At 37.9% G+C, this 19,122-nt stretch overlaps 1 protein-coding gene across 1 annotated transcript in view; it reads right to left on the reverse strand.

Annotated features, from left to right (window-relative positions):
- LOC124407147 overlaps positions 1 to 18,485 on the reverse strand; it is a 291,004-nt gene extending 272,519 nt beyond the window's left edge. Inside the window, exon 1 of the mRNA XM_046883000.1 lies at positions 18,301 to 18,485. The gene's annotated coding sequence lies outside the window, so the exon portion shown is untranslated. The remainder of the gene's footprint in view (positions 1 to 18,300) is intronic.
- Positions 18,486 to 19,122: the final 637 nt, after the last annotated feature.

Below are 19,122 nucleotides of genomic sequence, written 5' to 3' on the forward strand. Positions count from 1 at the left end.
AAGGATGGAAACTTTTCATCTTAGAAACAATTTACACGATTTCTCAAAAAACGCAACCAGAACTTCGCAGGATCAAAAGTTGATAGAATGCGAGAAGATTTGTCCAACTTTTTACTGTATACTGGTTTCAACTTGTACTTACAACTTGTTAAAGACTGTTGCTGAAAGTGGACGAAAAAAATTTTTCATGACGATGGTAAACGAAGAGAAAGTTTCTTACCCGCGAAGTCTCGGTAAAATGTTATTTTCATTGTGTGTAATGGATCAGCGAGCAAAAACGAGAGTCTAGAGACAAAACGAGCTCAAGGCCACCTGGTGGATTACAAGTACATGCACAAAGAGTTTGAAAGATTGAAGTGACGGGGGTTTTGTTATACAGTTTTCCATTCCACCGCAAAGAGATGAGTACATAAAAAAGAATAATTGGAACGAGGCTCTTCGCCCAAAAAGTTAGAAGAAAATTTCTCTTCACTTACATTATCTGCTATACAGAACGACAGTTTTCTCAGGAATATCGTCTGCACATAGTGCATCCGCTAGTCGGTTTCTGCACATGAGGCACGTCACGTATGCTTGCAAGAGCAAAACTGCTACGACTTCTCAAACTAAGTACTAACTCGATGGACTAATATTCCTCCATAGCACTCAAGCTAGTTCAGTTTTATCTTCGGAATACCTTACGTCCAGTTTCTCCGTTCCTCGCAAGTTTTCGCATCAAATTTGTCTAGCCCTGAGTGGCCGCGCATCGCAAACAAACACACAAACACGCCTTAAAGGCGTACGTCGAATAGTTTTATTAGCTGATCGAAAAGTTTCCATCTTTCAGCTTTTGACGCGTCTTGTACCCGCGGTATCAGCAACGTTCCAATTCTTGATGCGACTGTACCCAATCGGCCAGACATACATTGCGCGCATTAGCCATGATTTATGCCGTTTTTATCACCCCTTAGCCGCTTATTACTTCACAGAATTGAACCGAAAAATGACGGTACCAAGGCTGAGTGTAAATTGTAGCGAAAAATTTAAGCAAGAGTGATTATTCCGTGTGATCTCGCGATGCAGAGTTTGAAAAAATATGAGATATCGCGGGAGGGGGGGGGGGGGGGAAGAGATTTGAATGGCATAAAAAGTTTATTAATTCGAGGAAGAGATGGAAAATGCCCAATTCATTCAGTCTCATACCGGGAAATTATTAAATCTGCAGCGTTTTTTCAGCATCTGTCACCAGCTCGCTTATACTTGCTGACTAAACGCGGGATGAATAGCGTCGAAATTAATCTCTGGACCGTCGATCAACGACTCGAGATCCGGAGCTTTCGCGTGACGTCGCTTATCGCAAACCGTAGAAAAGCTGCTGCAGAAGATTTCGACTATTCTCGAACGACGGGAGCTCGAAGGGCGTCGTCGACGAGGCGATATGGAAGGATTGAGAACCCATGCGAGCGCAAAGTAATAAAAGCTCCAGCCCTCAATCCAAACATCCTGTCTTTGGCTTGATGGGAGTTCAGCCGCGACTTGCGAGCCAATCGCATTGCTATACTCGGCTTATTTGCCGGCGGACCGAGGCTCGGATTCACGATATTGATATCAATCGGCGCGGCGCTTCCGCGATTCTCGTCTCGTTGATTTTTTTTCCGTCTCGCTTTGATTACACGGAATTATATTCTCTCTTGCTTTATATTCGGTCACTCGGTAGGAAGAAATTCATCCATTCACTTTGAAATGAAAATATTCACACAAATACCTTCGTTTGATTGTGAGTGAAGAAACGCTTTTTGGACGATTTTGAGATGTTTGGAACATTTTTCAGAAATTGAACCGTTTTTCTTTAAAATTTACGTTTTTCTAGACAATCTGAGAATAATTCTACAAAATTTCAGATAATTTTACCCCTAATTTATATACTTGACAATTATTTAATGTGCAGTATATCTCGAGAAAATCTTAAAAAACGAAATTCAAAATTGTACATTCTAGTTTACGAAAAGGCGAATGGGTTAAAAAAAATATATATATAGCACGACGAAGTCAAAGTCACTCAACACTTCTGTCATCGATTTCAACGAATTGGCAACCAACTCCACATCGACGTTTATAATTTTTCGAAAATATAGAAACTTCGCGGATTATACGAACTCGGTAAATACAATATACATTTACTGTTCATTCAATTTACAAATGCAATAAATTTGCCATACAATGCAGGACTCCTTTGTGTTTTTCTTATAAATTTTAGTAAAACCAATTTTTTTCATCATAAATCTAAAGGAAATACATAATAATTTACGTCGCTACACCAAATTAGTAAATTTTCAACTTGATTTCGTAATTTGACTATTCTTCTGTTCAGTAAATGTCTAATAAATTTACAATCATTTTCAACAATATAGTAAAAACTTTTAAAGTGACTCCTAAGCTTCACGCATGCTTTTAAAGCTAAGCTTCTAAGCATCATGCTCTTGATTACAGCTTAAAGCTGATGATTTCCGACAAAATGCCGTGAGACCCAATAAAGGAGCCTCCAATTTGTTACCCGAGTTGTTGACTCGGGAGAGTTGACACGTTTCCTTATTATTTGAACACGATATTAGGTCTAATCCAGACTCAGCATACACGGCCTCGGCATGTTTCTTCTTCTTGTTTTTTGCACGCCACGCAAACTCTGGGAGCAAACACGATGCGGTCCGGATATAAGCGATGCACCATTATGCCAGCACCACGTGATATTGACGTTTGGCGTCGATTCATAACCGCAGTGCCTACTACGACAACATTGGCCGACGATCTATGGGGTGGCTATGTTTGGGGAGACAGGGTGCGCGTCTCTGATGTTAACGCGACACGACATGTGCCGATGGGGATGCTGCGTGTGTGAAGCTCAGTGCCAGACGCGTCTTGCTCGGTTGGCGAAATAGCTTGGCTCTGGCTTATTTGATCTGGAATAATAAACAGCTAAGCGACCGCCGCCGCGACGCTTGGAATTTGATTCAGTTTGGCGCCGTGCGTGTGTGGATGCTGCACGGGACTTGGAGATACGTTTGGCGTCACCTCGGCTCTCGAGAACCGATCTTGATCATTCTTCCGAGGAATCTGGCGTGACGTTCCAGACACAAAAGCTTCCCCTTTCGTGTCGGATTACGCAGAAAATTGGTTCCGATGAAGATTTTTTTGCGGATTCTTTTATCAAAAAATCATTGTTGCCTTAATGAAAGAAGTTTTCACCGGCTATAGAGTGGACAGCATTTTTCTAAGAATTTTCTCTTTCACCTTTTATCAAGTTCTGACCAGTCGGGCCATTTGCCTCGGTAAAAAAACTTCGAATCACCGAGCAGCTGATCCGACAATTCTTCGAGAGTGGCTTCACGCGAGAAGGGTTATTTCAGCTTTAAGCAAAAAATATCTCGTTACGGCGGGATTTTCTCTGGAGGATATTTCGCGGGGAGTAAAAAACGCAGGGTTTCGGCCCTGGAGCAAAGACCGACAACGAAGAAGAAATGTTGTTCGGTCGTCTGATCCTCTCAGTATTACAAAAATAACAGTCGGTTCAATTAATTCCTGCCCAACTTGAGAGATAAAAGGATAATTAATTAAAAATAAATAATCGGTTTCAAAATTTTTCTTCCAACGAAACAGGTAATCTGCGAGCTAAACGGGCACTTAGAGGAACGGGAAGGTGGAAATAAGCATCGAAGCTCATCTCCCTGTCGGTGCAGGGAGATCTAAGGTATGTGTAAGGAAGCAAAGGACATAAAGAGCGAGATTTATGGCGACGTGACGCAACGACGAAGACGGTGGGAACAACCTGGAACGAAATAAAAGTTGGGTAAGGTTAGGATAGATTCGAATTGTCGATAAGAGAGTAGCGGACGGCGATGGGAATCGAAGAAACCGCTGAGGTTACAACCGCCTTTTCTTCTCGTTTTGCACACCGGATAGGACGCGAATATCCCTTATGGACCGCAATAAAATCAAACTGCGAATATTTGGCTCTCGAAACCGAGTTTTCTTTCTGCCTTCTTCGATGTGCTTAAATCTATTTATAACATCTGATACGTGGGTACTGATGCAGTTTATCACTGCTCTCTTTGATTCAGCCTGTAGCTAGACTCGATCCTCGAGAAATCATCTCATTTTACTGGATTCACTCGTTTTATACAGTGCAAAAAATAAGATTAAAAAATCAGTCTAATAAACTGCGAAAGCTTTCGATTTTAATTTTGTTGCCGTGACTTATGACTTTTACTACTTATTTCTAGGACGTTTTATGCTGTTAGGATTATCTTTATTTATTTATTTATTTATTTATTTATTTATTTCTCGTTTTTCAGAACAGTGTAGTGAGATTTGAGAATGTCAAGCCAGCGGCGGTGCAAAAGGGAGGCAATAATTTGCACTGTATTTATGAATGCCGCACGCAAGGCAAACGCGTGTAGACTGCAATGAATTAGTGCAGAAAAGTGAGCTGCGAACGGGAGCGTATTTGCTGTTCAGCCACTGAATAATTGAAACGCTCTCTGTATACTCGTTGGAATCGTTGAATAAAAAATATTCCAATAGGTACGAATTATTCGTCAAGCTTGAAGCTCGATGGGTAGGTCAAAAACATCAATCAGTTTTTAATTTTAATTCAAAGAATCATTTGATCTTAGACAGACTCAAGATTCTTCAAATAAGAAGTATAAGTAAAATTCAATTCGATAGATCTATTTTACATACGTATAATTTCAGTATCGTTGTGATCGATATTTTTGATTCCAGTTGTAGCAAAAAATTGATCGGTTTTATTTTCAATTCACGTGATTTGGGAATCCGAATTTCAAATCTGCGCCGCGCTACAAAATCAAAATGTGTAAATAGAGGCTACAGACAGATTTCACTGTGTATTAAAAATTTCTACCGTAATTCTATCCCACCAGCTAGCTGCCTGCGTTTGTCGAAATGCATAAAACATAAGCGAACGAGATTCACGCTACAGGAAACAGGCCAGCTGATAAATCCTGCTTCCAATGGTATATATATAACGTATATGGTTCACATTTATTTATGTACAATACATATACATAGATAACATATGTACATGGTTAATATACGTACGTTACTAAGATCGAAATGGTATCGTGAACAAAATCCTCAAAAGAAGTTTTCAATCTTCAAATCACGACAAATTATCAATCCATTGGTGAAAAAATAAAAAAAAATGTCTTGCTTTATTACAGTGTGAAAATATTTTTCTAACTAAGACACATAAATTTTGGTAAATTTATTGTACAAAATCTGTACGTAATGTTTTGAGAAAATTAAAAAAAACTTCTTATTTCAATTGAAATAATTTGAATTTGAAAAGTTTATTATAGCGATTTCAACGTTACATCAAATTCTAACATGTAAGGATTTTTCGATTCGAAGTAAAAATTTCCACACCGTAAACGCAACAAAGAGAAATAAATATGTGAATTCGGCGGCCGTGAGGATGAATTTCTGGACCCCCGTAGTTAATTCATCGAGGCATAGCCCATAGAGACGTCTATGTATAAGGACGCAGGCGTCGATATCCTAGCCGTGCCCCCCTGCAGGAGCAACTGAGGGGCACGAGGGAACTGGAAACCCCTCCCGCGATAGAATGAATGCTTGAATTTATTCACACGCATTGTCGATGCACGTGCGTTGATTTTGTGCCTTAGATGCGTGGCTAAAATCCAATAGGAAACTAGATACCCGGGACGAGGGGTCCAGGACGCTTTCCTAGATCGCCACGCGCCGCCTGAACCTCCGCCAATTGATTATCACTCCTTCGCACTGTATATAGATTCAACAAATTGACGTATTCACCGAGACGAGAAAAATTTCCTAGCCGTTTTGGTATATCCTAGTTTTTCAGATTTAAATTATTCTTCAATATACGAGTTGGGATTTTGAAATTCGAACGACGACTATCATGGAAATTGATGATATTGCCAAAAATAAAACTAAACACAACTCAATTTTTTTTATTGAGAAATTTTTTCACAGTTTCAGAAAATTGTCACCGTAACGAGCCGTGATAACGGTGAAAAAACTTTTGCTGGTCGAATTTTAGCCCGAGGCTATACGCAAATTTGCTGAATTTTTGCGACTCGGAGGGGCGAACTTCGAGCTTCAGCCTTGCTGGATTTTCGTATAAATGTACCTACGTTGAAACGAGCTTTGTCACGAGGATCATCACACGGCCATTGGCTTCGCGCTGCTGTGCAGTTCTGACAGTACCAAAACTCGAAATTGAGATAGATTTTCGCCGTTTCAATTTGTTCTCCCGTTACGCAAATATTCGAACTCATGTCTCGTGCAATTTACGTTTCACGACGCAACCACGTTATCTACGAATGCGAATACGAAGCTGTAAACTGCGTTAAAAATTGCACGTAGCAAATTTGAAACGAGCTGAACATTTTCGGCAATTCATTTCAATTTTTGACATTTTCTTAACGTGGAATTTATATTGTATTTATACAACGAACTGAATCTGATTTATATAGATGCTAAAAAATTCAACGATCTAATTACGTAATGCGTACATCGCATGATAAGTATCTTAATATTTGATTGATAGTTCACTGCCTAAATCCATTACGAATACATAATAAAGTGGGTAATACGATACGGTTAGAGAGGTACTAAAATCGACCATAAGTCTGAGTCAAAGTAATTTATTGGATGTATTAACAATGCTGTCATTGTGAGTTGCCAAAAAAAGAAAAACATTCGGTAAGAATAATTGATAGTCAAACTAGCGATTTTTGTACCAGGAGTTGATAACTGGTAAATAATTCTTCCTTTCAAACAATGTGGTGAAAAAAATGGGATAGTACAGAGTGGATTATAGTTGTACGAAACGATTGGTTGGATCCTTCAGCTCCATACTTTTCAAAGAGTTATTACGATGCTCGCGAAGCCTGAGCCAAAATCAAATCTCCCGCACAGTTTTCATCTCCGATACTCATGAAAACGCCGAGAGAAACGCAGTGTCGTTGAAATTATTGCGTATCGCTTGTTGAAAGAACCGAAAATCGAAATTGCTTTTCAATTGAAAATATTTTTCAACAATTGCTTTTCACCGGCTGCATAAAGGGGATACAAATTGTCTCTACGACGCAATAAGCATGAATCGCAATGTGTTTAACAATCCCAAAAACGATTTTCTTCGCGAAAAGTTAATTCTTCGAAAAAAAATCATAGAGATTAATTCGACCCGAATCCACTCGATCATTTTTGAGTTTTACGAGATCAGTTTGACTCTAGCATATTTCGTCTGTATCGCATAACCATCTCATAGGTATCTACACCTCGTCGCACGTATACGTTCAGGGCTTTCAAACAGTACCAGAGGAAAACGTTATCGCGAAACCTACTCGAGCACGAGGGAATTTTAGAGCTCATAACTCGCAGCCACCACATCGAGAGGGAGATTTCGAACGGGTGTTCCAAGCTTATCTCGATCCCCTCGCAGATACGAACTTTGGCCCGATTAGAAAAACAGCCTGCAGTATTTTTTTGTTTTTGTTTTTATTTTTTTGTTTCTTTTTACCAAAGAGTTTAACTTGTTGTAATATTTTGAACAACAGTTTATCGATTGGGTGGTCAAATTCTGCAACTACGTTCCGTTTATCTCATTAAAATTTGTCGGGGAGGGGGGATGTAGGCTAGATTCAATTTCTTTTTTTACTCATATCTAAGAAGTAGAATCTAAGATAAATAGATTATTTTCTTATCGAGACGAACCGCGTCGCGATCGATTTCGTCCAACAATTATTCATCCACTTGTGCCGCTCATTTGAAAAGAAAAGATCTTATGCGCCATAAACGGGGAGATACGGCATGCGGTACATAAGCTGGACGAGGTTTTAAACTGTTCTTGATCGTAATCAATAACCATTAATCAATGGTGCGATAACCTCGCCTCATAGGATCGTTAATTACGTTTATTTCCAACGTCAGAGTTGATTAGAACTAGCGCTGCTTGGGTACTGAGCATATATAAAAGCGATCATATATCCAGGCATTAAAACACAGGTATGCGTATTTGTTACACCATCAATCGCATCATACGTGAAGAAATGTTAAAACCTCTGTGTAACTTATCCAGTCACTATAACTCTTGTAGTGTCTATAGCTATAAATAAATTATTATCGACAGTAATTATATTACCTAGCATTCAAGTTTCTTACAAGTGTATCAAATTGAAGAAAGAAAAACGAGTCAAAATAATCGTCACGTCATCGTGAAGTCATTAAAGTTTAGTAGTTTCATCGAAACTGTATAATTTCGAAATATGAAAAATCATTTATGCAGAATGTGAGAGAAGAAAAAATTGATTCCATATCACAATGAATCACTGGAAAATCGTGATTACGGTAATGGATAAATCTTACGATCAGATCGTTTCACCAAGAATTTAATTTTTCCATCAAACGCTCAACACCAGCTTTTCCCCATTTCGTTATCAGAGATTACCGAACGATGCCGATGAAAATGGGCGGCGTGAAGAGTGCAGAAGCATAAAAGTATAATAGAACTCTGGGCATGAAGCAACGTGAATATAGCAGCTAGACATCGCCACACGAGACAGGAAGCACGGTTGTCCGTTTCGTTTTGCACGACTAACCCTGAAATTATGGTAAACGAAAGCGTGCCTCCCGGGATCCTTCTTCAGTCTGGAAAATCAAGCGACTGACTTCTCTCCTCATTTCACGATTTACACGGATGAAAGGCGACTCGTATTTCCGATCTGACGCGCTCCATGCATCGCCACAATTCTCTTATCTTCCATTCTCGCCGCCTGCGTCACTCGGTAATCCATTATCTCAATTCTCAGGTCCTGACTCTCAACTTCAAGGGGCTGAGAAACATACCTAGAAAAAAAAGAGATCTTACGATCTTTCTTCATGGTTCCTAAGCGCACGCCATACTTTGCAGACTGCGGAAATACCGGAAATCTAAACCACGAATGGACACTCCTTGAATCTGAGGTAGCATGAGAAGCCCATATCACGACAAACTCAAAGTCATGGTTTTGATACAGATTGATCAACCTGTCAGTTGTCCAAGAATTGTTTATTCATCGAGACACGCAGCCGGGTAGCAAAAACGATTAAGATTAAAACCGCGGCTGGAAAGATACGAGCCAATTCGAACTAGACACCTTCCGAGTTGCGTAACGAATCACACTCAATTACACCATCCTGCAGGGTCCTGCAGCCTCCGGAGACCCGCACGCTGCACGCTCTCACATTCAAAACATCTCTCTGGCCACGTGACCAATTTTACGACTCAATAACGACGCACTCCGTGCCCATGAGGAACGTTAAAAATGTTTTGTCAAGCCTGTCGGGATCGTCTGCGTAATGAGAGTACCTAAGGCCAGAGGTACGTCTGTGTAATCAAATTTTCGAACAGCTTCGACCCTAATTCATGCACCGCGGAACCCGGCATGAATCACACTCCATGCAGGCTTGTACCATGTTTCATGGACGTGGGTGAATGTACGTACGTACACGTCACATGTGAGGAGGCACTCTCTGTGGATTGAAGATGCGAGATGTTTTCTGCTTTACATTCCGCGTCTTCGTTTGGACCTCACTTCGACTTTGGGACGAGTTGTTTCTCCGAATGGAAAGAGGATGATTAGAGGAACGAATGAAAGTGCTGGATTAGGGTATTAACGTGGTGTATAAAATAGTTAGAAATTTGTTACTATAAATTTCAATAATCAATTTCAAAATTCTTATATCACGTAAGGAAGAAGGCATTCAACGATCGGATTATCTGAGTGGTCGAGTCATGAGGTTGGGTTTCGGTGATACTGCACAGCTATTGGCGGCCTTCACACTTTCGTTATACACATGGGTATAGGTATACAGGCGAGTAAACCACTTTGGTGTACACTTATTCTTTTGTTCGTTGTTCGTTAGAACGGCGAAAGGTATAGGAGGGTAACTCTCGCATTGTTTAACAAATGGACCATGCAGCGTTCGAGATCCCAGCTTGTTCCCGGATCCCCTAAGCCTGCATTGAACTACTCGAATCCTTCATTCTCTACGGAGAACTGCTATTATATTTCTCTCAGTGAGAGAAAAAAAAAGAGAGAGAAAGAGAATATTTGAGGACCCTTCGAAACGACCCGTTAAACGACGATGAAATCGATCTAAACACATCCATATTCCAGTTCTCAAATTTCAAGCGATTTTTACTTCCTTATATTTTTCGCAAGTTTTACCTGCTTCAACATTTTTCTAAAAACAAGTGTAATTGAACTCAATATTTAAATAAAAGATGGCTAAATATGGGACCGAAGAAAGAGGTAAAAGTTATGCAATGAAGAGTCTTCGTCGATGTAATAAACCGCGTTATTGAGTCTACCGCGACTGTAAAATATACAAGGTAGCTACAATTCGCGTTTATCCGTGAATCGCGGGAGTCGAAGAGATCGGTATGAATTGACCTGAAATTAATGTAGCCTCAGGCACCGAAGGAGAAATATAACAAGCCGAGAAGAGAGGATAGAGAATATCTCGTCGAGTTTCATTGAGAAGAGCGTTCCGCGGCTGAAGATAAGTGGCAATAAATTTTCCTTCTCAGTCACCCCTTCTCCCTCTCCCTCGCACCCGCTCATTCTTTCGCGAATCCTCCCCCGGCCAACGCGGTATATGCACAAGAATCTTTCGCGGTAGAAACTCATTTCGCGTCCAAGTTGATACCGCAGACCTCAAACTGGCATCAGCGACCCGGAGCATCGCCATTTACACCTTAATCCAGATATTAATCTTGTATATAATGTTTATTACACCCATATTGTATATATATGTATATATAGGTATATTAAATACATCGCAGCTCCGTCGCTTTAAGCTAAGTCTGTACAATGAGGTAAAAACTGTTGCAGCTGCAATTACCGGTCGTATTTAAACTTCACGTTGCACACTTCCGGTGTATAATACTGGTGTTACGAAACAGAGATATCGATTCAATTAACGGTTGAAAAAATTTTGGGATACTCTTTAAGTATCATATTTCAAGATAAATTAGTTATTTTTTGCAGAATGAAATTTTGAATATGGAAAAAAAATGCATCATTCTACTAAAGATATAACAACTCATTGAATTTTCTCAATTTTTAGCCGAAATTTGACCGAGTAACTCTTAAGATACAAATATTTGAGAAAAACGTGTGGATTTATAGCGCGATGAAAAAAAGAGTATTTTTTTTTTGAATGAGTCAAATTAAATTTATTGAAAAAGAATGAGTCAACGATTTTTACGATATTTGATTATCTATATCCTTGAACAAGATCAGATTATTTTCTATGTCTTTTCTGTGGAATTTACGATGAACATGCTGTGGGGTCATTTTGACCCCGATATGCATCGTAAATCACAGAGAAGGTTATATAATATACGAAACGTTTACTCCTGAGCGTATGTATTTGAATTTTTACGATTCCCATCTTTCGTTTTTTCACCTGCAAGGTTTTTTTTTTTTTTTTTTTTCCAATGCAACGTGCACCGAGAGCGCGCGACTTTTGCTGCACTTGCGGCTTGAAAAAAATTTCATACTCTATTAATTAAAATTTTAATTGAAGAGCCCTAGGTTCACCTGCTGCACTGCAATACCTGCGGCTCAAACACACGCTGCGAAACTGGTGTTTGTAGATACGTGAAACTAACTCTTCGAAAGATTGAAATGGATTTTTCGACAGTGAGAAATTTTTTATTTGTCACAGTTAGCAGAAATTGTTTTAGTAAAATTGGTACCGTTTTAATAACGCTTTTAATATTTTAGCTAGAATTGCAACAAAATACAGTACCGGTAATCATAATCAGGGAAGAAAGTAACGGATCAAATATATTCTCTGCTTACCGCTACAAAACTGTTATTCATTTTGAATCCCAAACTATAATTATCGGTTACGATAAAAAGTTGGGTAAAAAACTGGAAACGCATTCATACATGCGAAAATTTTATTGATGAATTTTAAAAATGTGGAAAGTCCGAGTGTAAAAAATTGTGAATACAGAAAGTCGAAATGTAGAATGACAAAACGTATAAAGATCAAAACATAGAACGATAAAATCGAAAATCTGTAATGATTCTATATTATCGAGAAGAATTCTGGCGATTCTACAGCTCGGTATTCTCCTTCTGACCTTTCTATTCTTCCACATCCACTTCGATTTTCAACATTTTTAAATTGTATAAATTAAGTTTTCGCTTCTTCAAAAATTCGATATTGTGTCTCATCAACTTTTTGATCTTTCCATATTTTTACACTCACCGGTATCGGTGGAGTCTTGAGTAAAAACCTGATACAAGATTCTTGGAGTCTTATTGCAAACGCAAGTATCACGCGTGTCTTCTTTTCAACATTCAGCTATAAATAATAGGTGAAAATAACCGGCGACCCTTTTATACACGTTCGCAATAATAAACTTATGTAGCGAATTAGAAGCAGCAAATCACGATCCAGCAGACACATAAATCCTCTTCGGAGCCTCGAATTACTTCCGTTGACCCAAAGCGACCGGATGTGTAACTTCTGACATTATCCAAATCCGGCCTGCTGACTTTCTTCCTGCGGTCCCAACGGGCCTGCAGCATTAAACAATCCAAATATCAAGCACTGACGATAATTCCACTAATTCCACACCGAATTAACTTCGCTTCTGTTCCTCTCGACTCGCAGCAACATCCGCGGAACTCTACACCAAGCAGACTGTTTATGCTAGTCGTATTTAATTGGCGCACTCACGGTTAGCGGTTCATGTTTCATAGAGCTGAATGTAATACGGAAAACTGTTGCCTAGGTACCTTAACCACCTTTTCAATTACACACATAATTCTACAGATCCACTATAGAAGGAAAATTAATTACGATTCATCAAACTTGTGTAACGCTGCAGAATTCATACAGCATAAATAATTGCGCTTCTTTTTTTCATCGCGTTCAGTTTTAGCGTCATATGCGTGGCGTGATTATGGGGAGATGGTACCTAATCACAAAACGAAAAAGTAGCGAGAAATGTAGCTTCAGATGCCGCGATGATGACAGAATCGCAGTTCGCAACCAAACTCGTCACTTTATTCCGAATATTCGTGCCTTTCCGAGAAATTTATGGTGTGAGCTAAGGGTTGAGGGTCCTTAAGAGAATGGAATGGAATAAATTATCCGCTAGTATCGACCGTCAGAGAAGCTCGGCGATAGTTGCACGGTGTAAACTATAAATAAAGAATTCTTCGTCTGTTGGACGATAAGAGCTAGGCTTCAGATAAGTCCAGTTTTACAGTTGAGTAAACCTGAGTTATTTACGAGCTTAGCTTACAATCTGGCCTGCAAGTTCTTCGGGTCGTAAGTATCCACATTTTTGTGGGAGTATAATGTATTTCTTCGAGTCAACATCTCAAAGCCATTCGTTGCCACGCATGTTTAGCTCGAACCAAAATTCCATTATTATAAATTTTTGGATTCAGTATTTTTTATCGACACTTTGTTTTTTTTTCCTCTCCGACTAACAACTCGTAACTAAAATTTCCAACCGAGTTTCAGTTCCGAATACGGGTTGCAGGTATCAAGTTGCAGAGGGAAAACTGCATAATACGAATTACGGGGGTTGCAGAGGGTTGTGAGGGAATTACGTAGATAATAACGTGGTAAATTTTCGCACACCACGATACGCAGTTTGTAATTAAATGAATATTCCTTATATTATTGTAACACGATAGGCATGTATATTATTTTATCCTCGGCGAAAATAAAGTTGAATATTATAAACAGTGGGAGAGATACAGCAGCGAGTGAAACATGAACGCAAAACAACATCGATGAAGGTTATTTCACCGCAGAGAATGCGAACCAGATTTGCTGCAGTAATAATTATAATTTATACGAGAAATAAAATGCAACGTTCCTTAAGGTACAGACTACTTCGTTATGCTGCTGAATTGATGAGCCAGTGGAAATGTATTTCAAAAACTGAATAAACAAGCAAATGTATTTAGGAAAAGGAAAATTCAACGACGGTTAAACTTGAAAAAATTCAAACCCTTATAACGAGATACGCTGAGAGATACTTCAAGATTTTCTGGCCAACCGGAAACCAAGATGTTAAAACATCTGCCTCGACACAGAACAATTAATATCTTTATAATGATTATTCTGCTTACGAATTTCGGCCGGTGAGCTTAAACGGTGAATCAGAGGCTGTTTCAATTTCAAACACATGAGTAGATTCAACAGATTTCTAAGGGAATGTGATTGTGAATCCATCCGGATTCAGTCTGCCGGATATTCATACCGACGTGCCTAAATACGTGCCCGATTTTGGGAAGGGTTCGAATATCGATGAACGTCGACGTTATATGTGTATATATATATATATATATATATATATATATATATCATATATACAAGCATGCATTATGAGAGCACGTAAATCCTCTGCGAATCTCCAGCTGTATCACGTATTCGAATAAGAAATAAACGTTCATCGAGATTGAAGAATAAAAAGAACCGATCATCGACTGCTGAAAAAATTTGCAAAATTCATAAAGTCAAAATTGGAAAGCATGGAAGAGAAGAGAAGATATATAACATTCGGTGAATCAGTAACCCGGAGTAGCAGCTCAGCCAGCCCTGCATGGACCAACCAATAAATTATATCTGGCCACCCCAGCCCAGCTTTTATCCGTCCTAATGAGTCGAGGACAAATTTAGAAGGAGGAGATAGGATCGAGACCGTAGCCATAGTATCAATTGACGGACATTAATCTCCGATAAACGCGGTCGCTGTGATTTAGAGCTTGACTTTGTGCCCATCGGCCACGGTTCTGAAATTACAGAACTCTGCTTCATACGGAGAAAGAATTTGGAGGCGTAAAGAACTGCGTCACATGTCTTGCTCTGCAGTTTTTAGAATTCCAGTTTTCAGAGACTTGTATGTAAAAGAAAAACCGTGGATTGAAACAACCGATTGATCGATTGATCGAAAGAAGAAAAAACCAAAGAATAATTATTACACTGATTAAAAAATAATCTATTAAAAAGGCTAATTAATCGTTTTATCGAAACGACAAATTAGCGGAAAAGAGGATTGGAAAAATAGTCAATTTAGAGAACAGAGAAGAAGTTCAACTCTGGATTTTAGGGAAAGGTTCAATTATATTCGGAGATAATTTTCAGTAAGTAATCCAGTAAACCGATTAAGATACTCGAACTCAAATTTCGGGTTAAAGAGCAATTGTTTCGTAGCAAAATCGTCCGATTGTCTGATCTAAAGATCGAGGGATCGATAAAACAGCTGCTACTGATTCAGTCACGCTTCTCGTGTCGAGAAATCCGACCGAGTATGAGGCTCGTGGATCATACCGTAATAATTAGTCGTGTAACGTTGTGAATCAAAGTGATTCGAGAATCGTTAACTTTATCCTGCGGCGAAACATAGACGTCATTATCTGGCCACCGTTGCATCCCGAACACTGTCAACATCCGAGTTTTCATTATAACAACAGGATAGTCGCCATTGTAATTTTGAATTACAGTCAACTTTTTTGCGATGCTTAATTCTTTATTTGGTGCGTCGAAAATCGTATCGATTTATAAGAACGTGAGAACCCATCAAAGAATCTCATTCATATGCTATTGGGGTAGAAAAATCTTCTCCATTATGAGTGAAAAATCTTTGAAGAAGAACTGAAATTAAATGTAATATCCCACAGTTACAAGTAGGTACCTGATCCTTTTTTTAATCTACTTATTATTGGTGATGCATAAAAATTTACCCACGAATTGTTGGGCAAAGTAAATTTCTAAAACACAGCTATATTTAAATAATATGATGTTTGATGGGAACTAATGGTTTCCGGAAAAACCTGCTGGACATTTTTTTTTTTAAATATTTTAGAAAAATTATACTCGTCCAGTTTTACTGGAATATTCACTCCACAACACTTCATATGCAATGAATTCAACAGTGCACAATCAAAAAAAAAAATCGGGAGTATACAACATTCGTAAAAACGTACGAGAGGTTCTCGTTTCGTCTACTGGCTTGGCTGGTGGATGTTTTGAATTCTTTTTGCTCTTGATTCTATTTCAATTTACAAAAAAAATTTTTTCTCCAACCACCGCCTGCAGCGAAACAATAAACCCTCGATTCGGGAAGCAATTCTTTTCTCCGCTTTTTCGTACCGTTCGCAATGTGTATTTACCCTCTCTGTCCGTCAGGAATATGCATGCAGAGCAACGTTCGTTCGAAACGACATTAATCTGCTCATTCGGTCACACATTCGCTCTTCGCCCTTCGCCCGGAAATACTTCTTCACGCTGATATGAGCCAAAATGTGACTGCAAGATTATTTACTATTTTTCTTCTTTTTTTTTTAAAGCATATCACAGAATTTTCCACACGTATGATGGACTAGAAAACTGCAATCTGTTTCCATGAGTTTTACTTCAAAGTTATACGGAATTAGAATTTCATTATATTTATTCAATACGAGAAAATTTTTATACTTGTACAGCATCTGGGTATTATTTTCAAATTACTGATCAAACCGATTTTCATATCAAGTAGCCGAATTAAGTTAAAAAAAATATCGACGACAAGGATCGATTACATTTTTCACAACGATCAATAGACCTATTATATATACGTCATTTAAGCAGAAACATTTACAGCGGATCAATTATTTCCGCTCAAAATTATCGTACGCCGATTTTCCATGGTGTGACATGTATCGTATAGTTTTCAGAACAACTGACGTGAATCGATGCTATAATCTTGAGATTTGACGTATAAATAACGGCCCTCAGCTTAGCAATTAGTGGGGTTCAATAAATCGTGGATTTCGGAGACGAAATACGAGGTATTATACATATATACATGCTTATACATATATATATATATATATATATATATATATATATATATATATATATATATATATATATATATATATATATATATTTACAACGCAAAGTGGAAGAACTGGGTGAGCGAGAAGAGCCGAAGGCAGGTAAGAGGAGGGGGCGAACGGCGTGCCGATTAGTTTTAAAACTTTAGTTTAAATCCAGTTTTTCCCATTATGTTCATCCCCTGGAAAGCCGGAAGCCAAGAGGGGTTTCCAACCAAAAAATCAACCTTCGATTCGGTGAGGTAGGTTCGAACTTAGATATTATACGATCGATGAAATTGTAATGTATAGGACAACTGGCGGAAAAGTTATAAAAGTAGGATCGACAGAATTTGAGAAGCAAAATTAGACAATGTTGATGAATCTCGATTGATCAGAAAGGTTTAATTGTTTAAAACTGAGAGGATAATCCCAATAAATATATTTAATGACCCCTTTGTTAATGTTTTCGTTGAAAAATTTAAATTTGAAACTCTTTTTTCCGTTCCAATTAACCCTCCGATGATTCAAAAAATTTGTTTTATTTGTTCAATTTTTTGTTCTCGGTGTAGACAAGCTAACATAATGATTATCGATTTTGAGGACAGAAAAATGCCGAACGTCAGTTAAAGAAGCGATAGATTTTTATCACATTATTTAACACGCGAGCTAGGAAGGGATTCAGGGTAAATAATACCTTGAGAAAAACTTTGGGTACGAAAAGTTTTCGGCAAGTACGGCAATAAAGCGATTTAGTGGTTAATTTTATAGCTTATAGAGGTATAAGAATTCTTTCTTTGAGATGTATTAGCACTTAAAATAATACACAAAAAAAGTTAAACCTGGTTAAAAAAATCTGACAAAAGAAAAAGTTCCGCCATATTTTTCAATATTCGAATATCGTGTTTACCTATACGTGCATTGTTCAATTGGATAAATTTATACCAAATGCAATAAACTTTTGATCGATTCAATCAAACGATTCGTTTGACGATGAACGGTAGCGTATTTGATTATAAGAACCATCGGTAAATATTTTTTCCATGTCCGATGAATCGACGAATTTATTCTTCTTTTTTTAGTGAAATTATTTGGCATCCGGCCATACAAAAAAATTTCAATTCAATCGAATCGAATTTAGTAGAAATTTCATTTAATAAAAAAAAGTGAGCGAATGTCGTCGTTTCTAATAATCCACGTATCGGAAATTTGGTTGGCAAACGGTTTTTAACACAACTAAAGTACGATGTATTCAATTTTTACTTTCCATTGCTTATCAGTCAATGTTACGCATATAATTCGTCTGCATATCCACAATTGAAATCACAGCAAGACGTTACCGATTACAAGAAATGAGAGATATTAAGTGATGAATGCTTACTGATTTTTTACTGCGTCCGCATCTCCGCCAGCCCTCGATTGCAAATCTTCATCCACATGTTGCAGCAGGATGAACGGATAGTTGCAGCGTTTGCAAATCGCAATGGATGCAGCATACAAGTTATATAAATCGATGTAACAAACACCCGAACTAACAAACTTCCCGCACTACCCGAATGAAACTTTATAATAGGTATTATATTATACCTGCAATAAATAACGGAACTTAAAAAATTGTGTTATATATTAGATTAATATTATTTATTTCTTTATTTTATTTTATTTTGTTTTATGGAATAATTTTTGAAATATGAATGTATTATATAATTCATAAACAGCTGGGAACGAATTTTTCAATAATTTTCTGAATTTAATAACGTGAAATTCATTTACGGTTATTAAATTATCGATTACTGTATTATTTAAATCTGCGTAATTGTATATAATTATTCCGCAAATAATATATCGCCATCACTCGACAATCACTAATTATTACAACGTGTAATAGACCGTATTATTATTACACCTTTGTTTAAATAATGTACGACGTATGTCTACATTCATTCATTAACTTCAGCATATAAACCCGTGTCGAATGTGAATTTTAGGGTTTGTGTGAAAAATTCGGCTCTCTGACTAGGGGAGGTAATTTTTTTTTATTTATCTTAAACATTCAAAAACTGTAAAAGATTCAAAAAAACAGGTATCTTAAAAAAGTTTCAACGTCAACAACTGTTCATCGTTAATACGTTTTTGATCCCCAAGATTCAAGTAAAATTTAGGCCAATGAAATATCGTTAAAACAATTGAACGACAGAAGCTC

This window comes from Diprion similis, chromosome 6, assembly GCF_021155765.1.
Source record: "Diprion similis isolate iyDipSimi1 chromosome 6, iyDipSimi1.1, whole genome shotgun sequence".
Classification (NCBI taxonomy): Eukaryota; Metazoa; Arthropoda; class Insecta; order Hymenoptera; family Diprionidae; genus Diprion; species Diprion similis.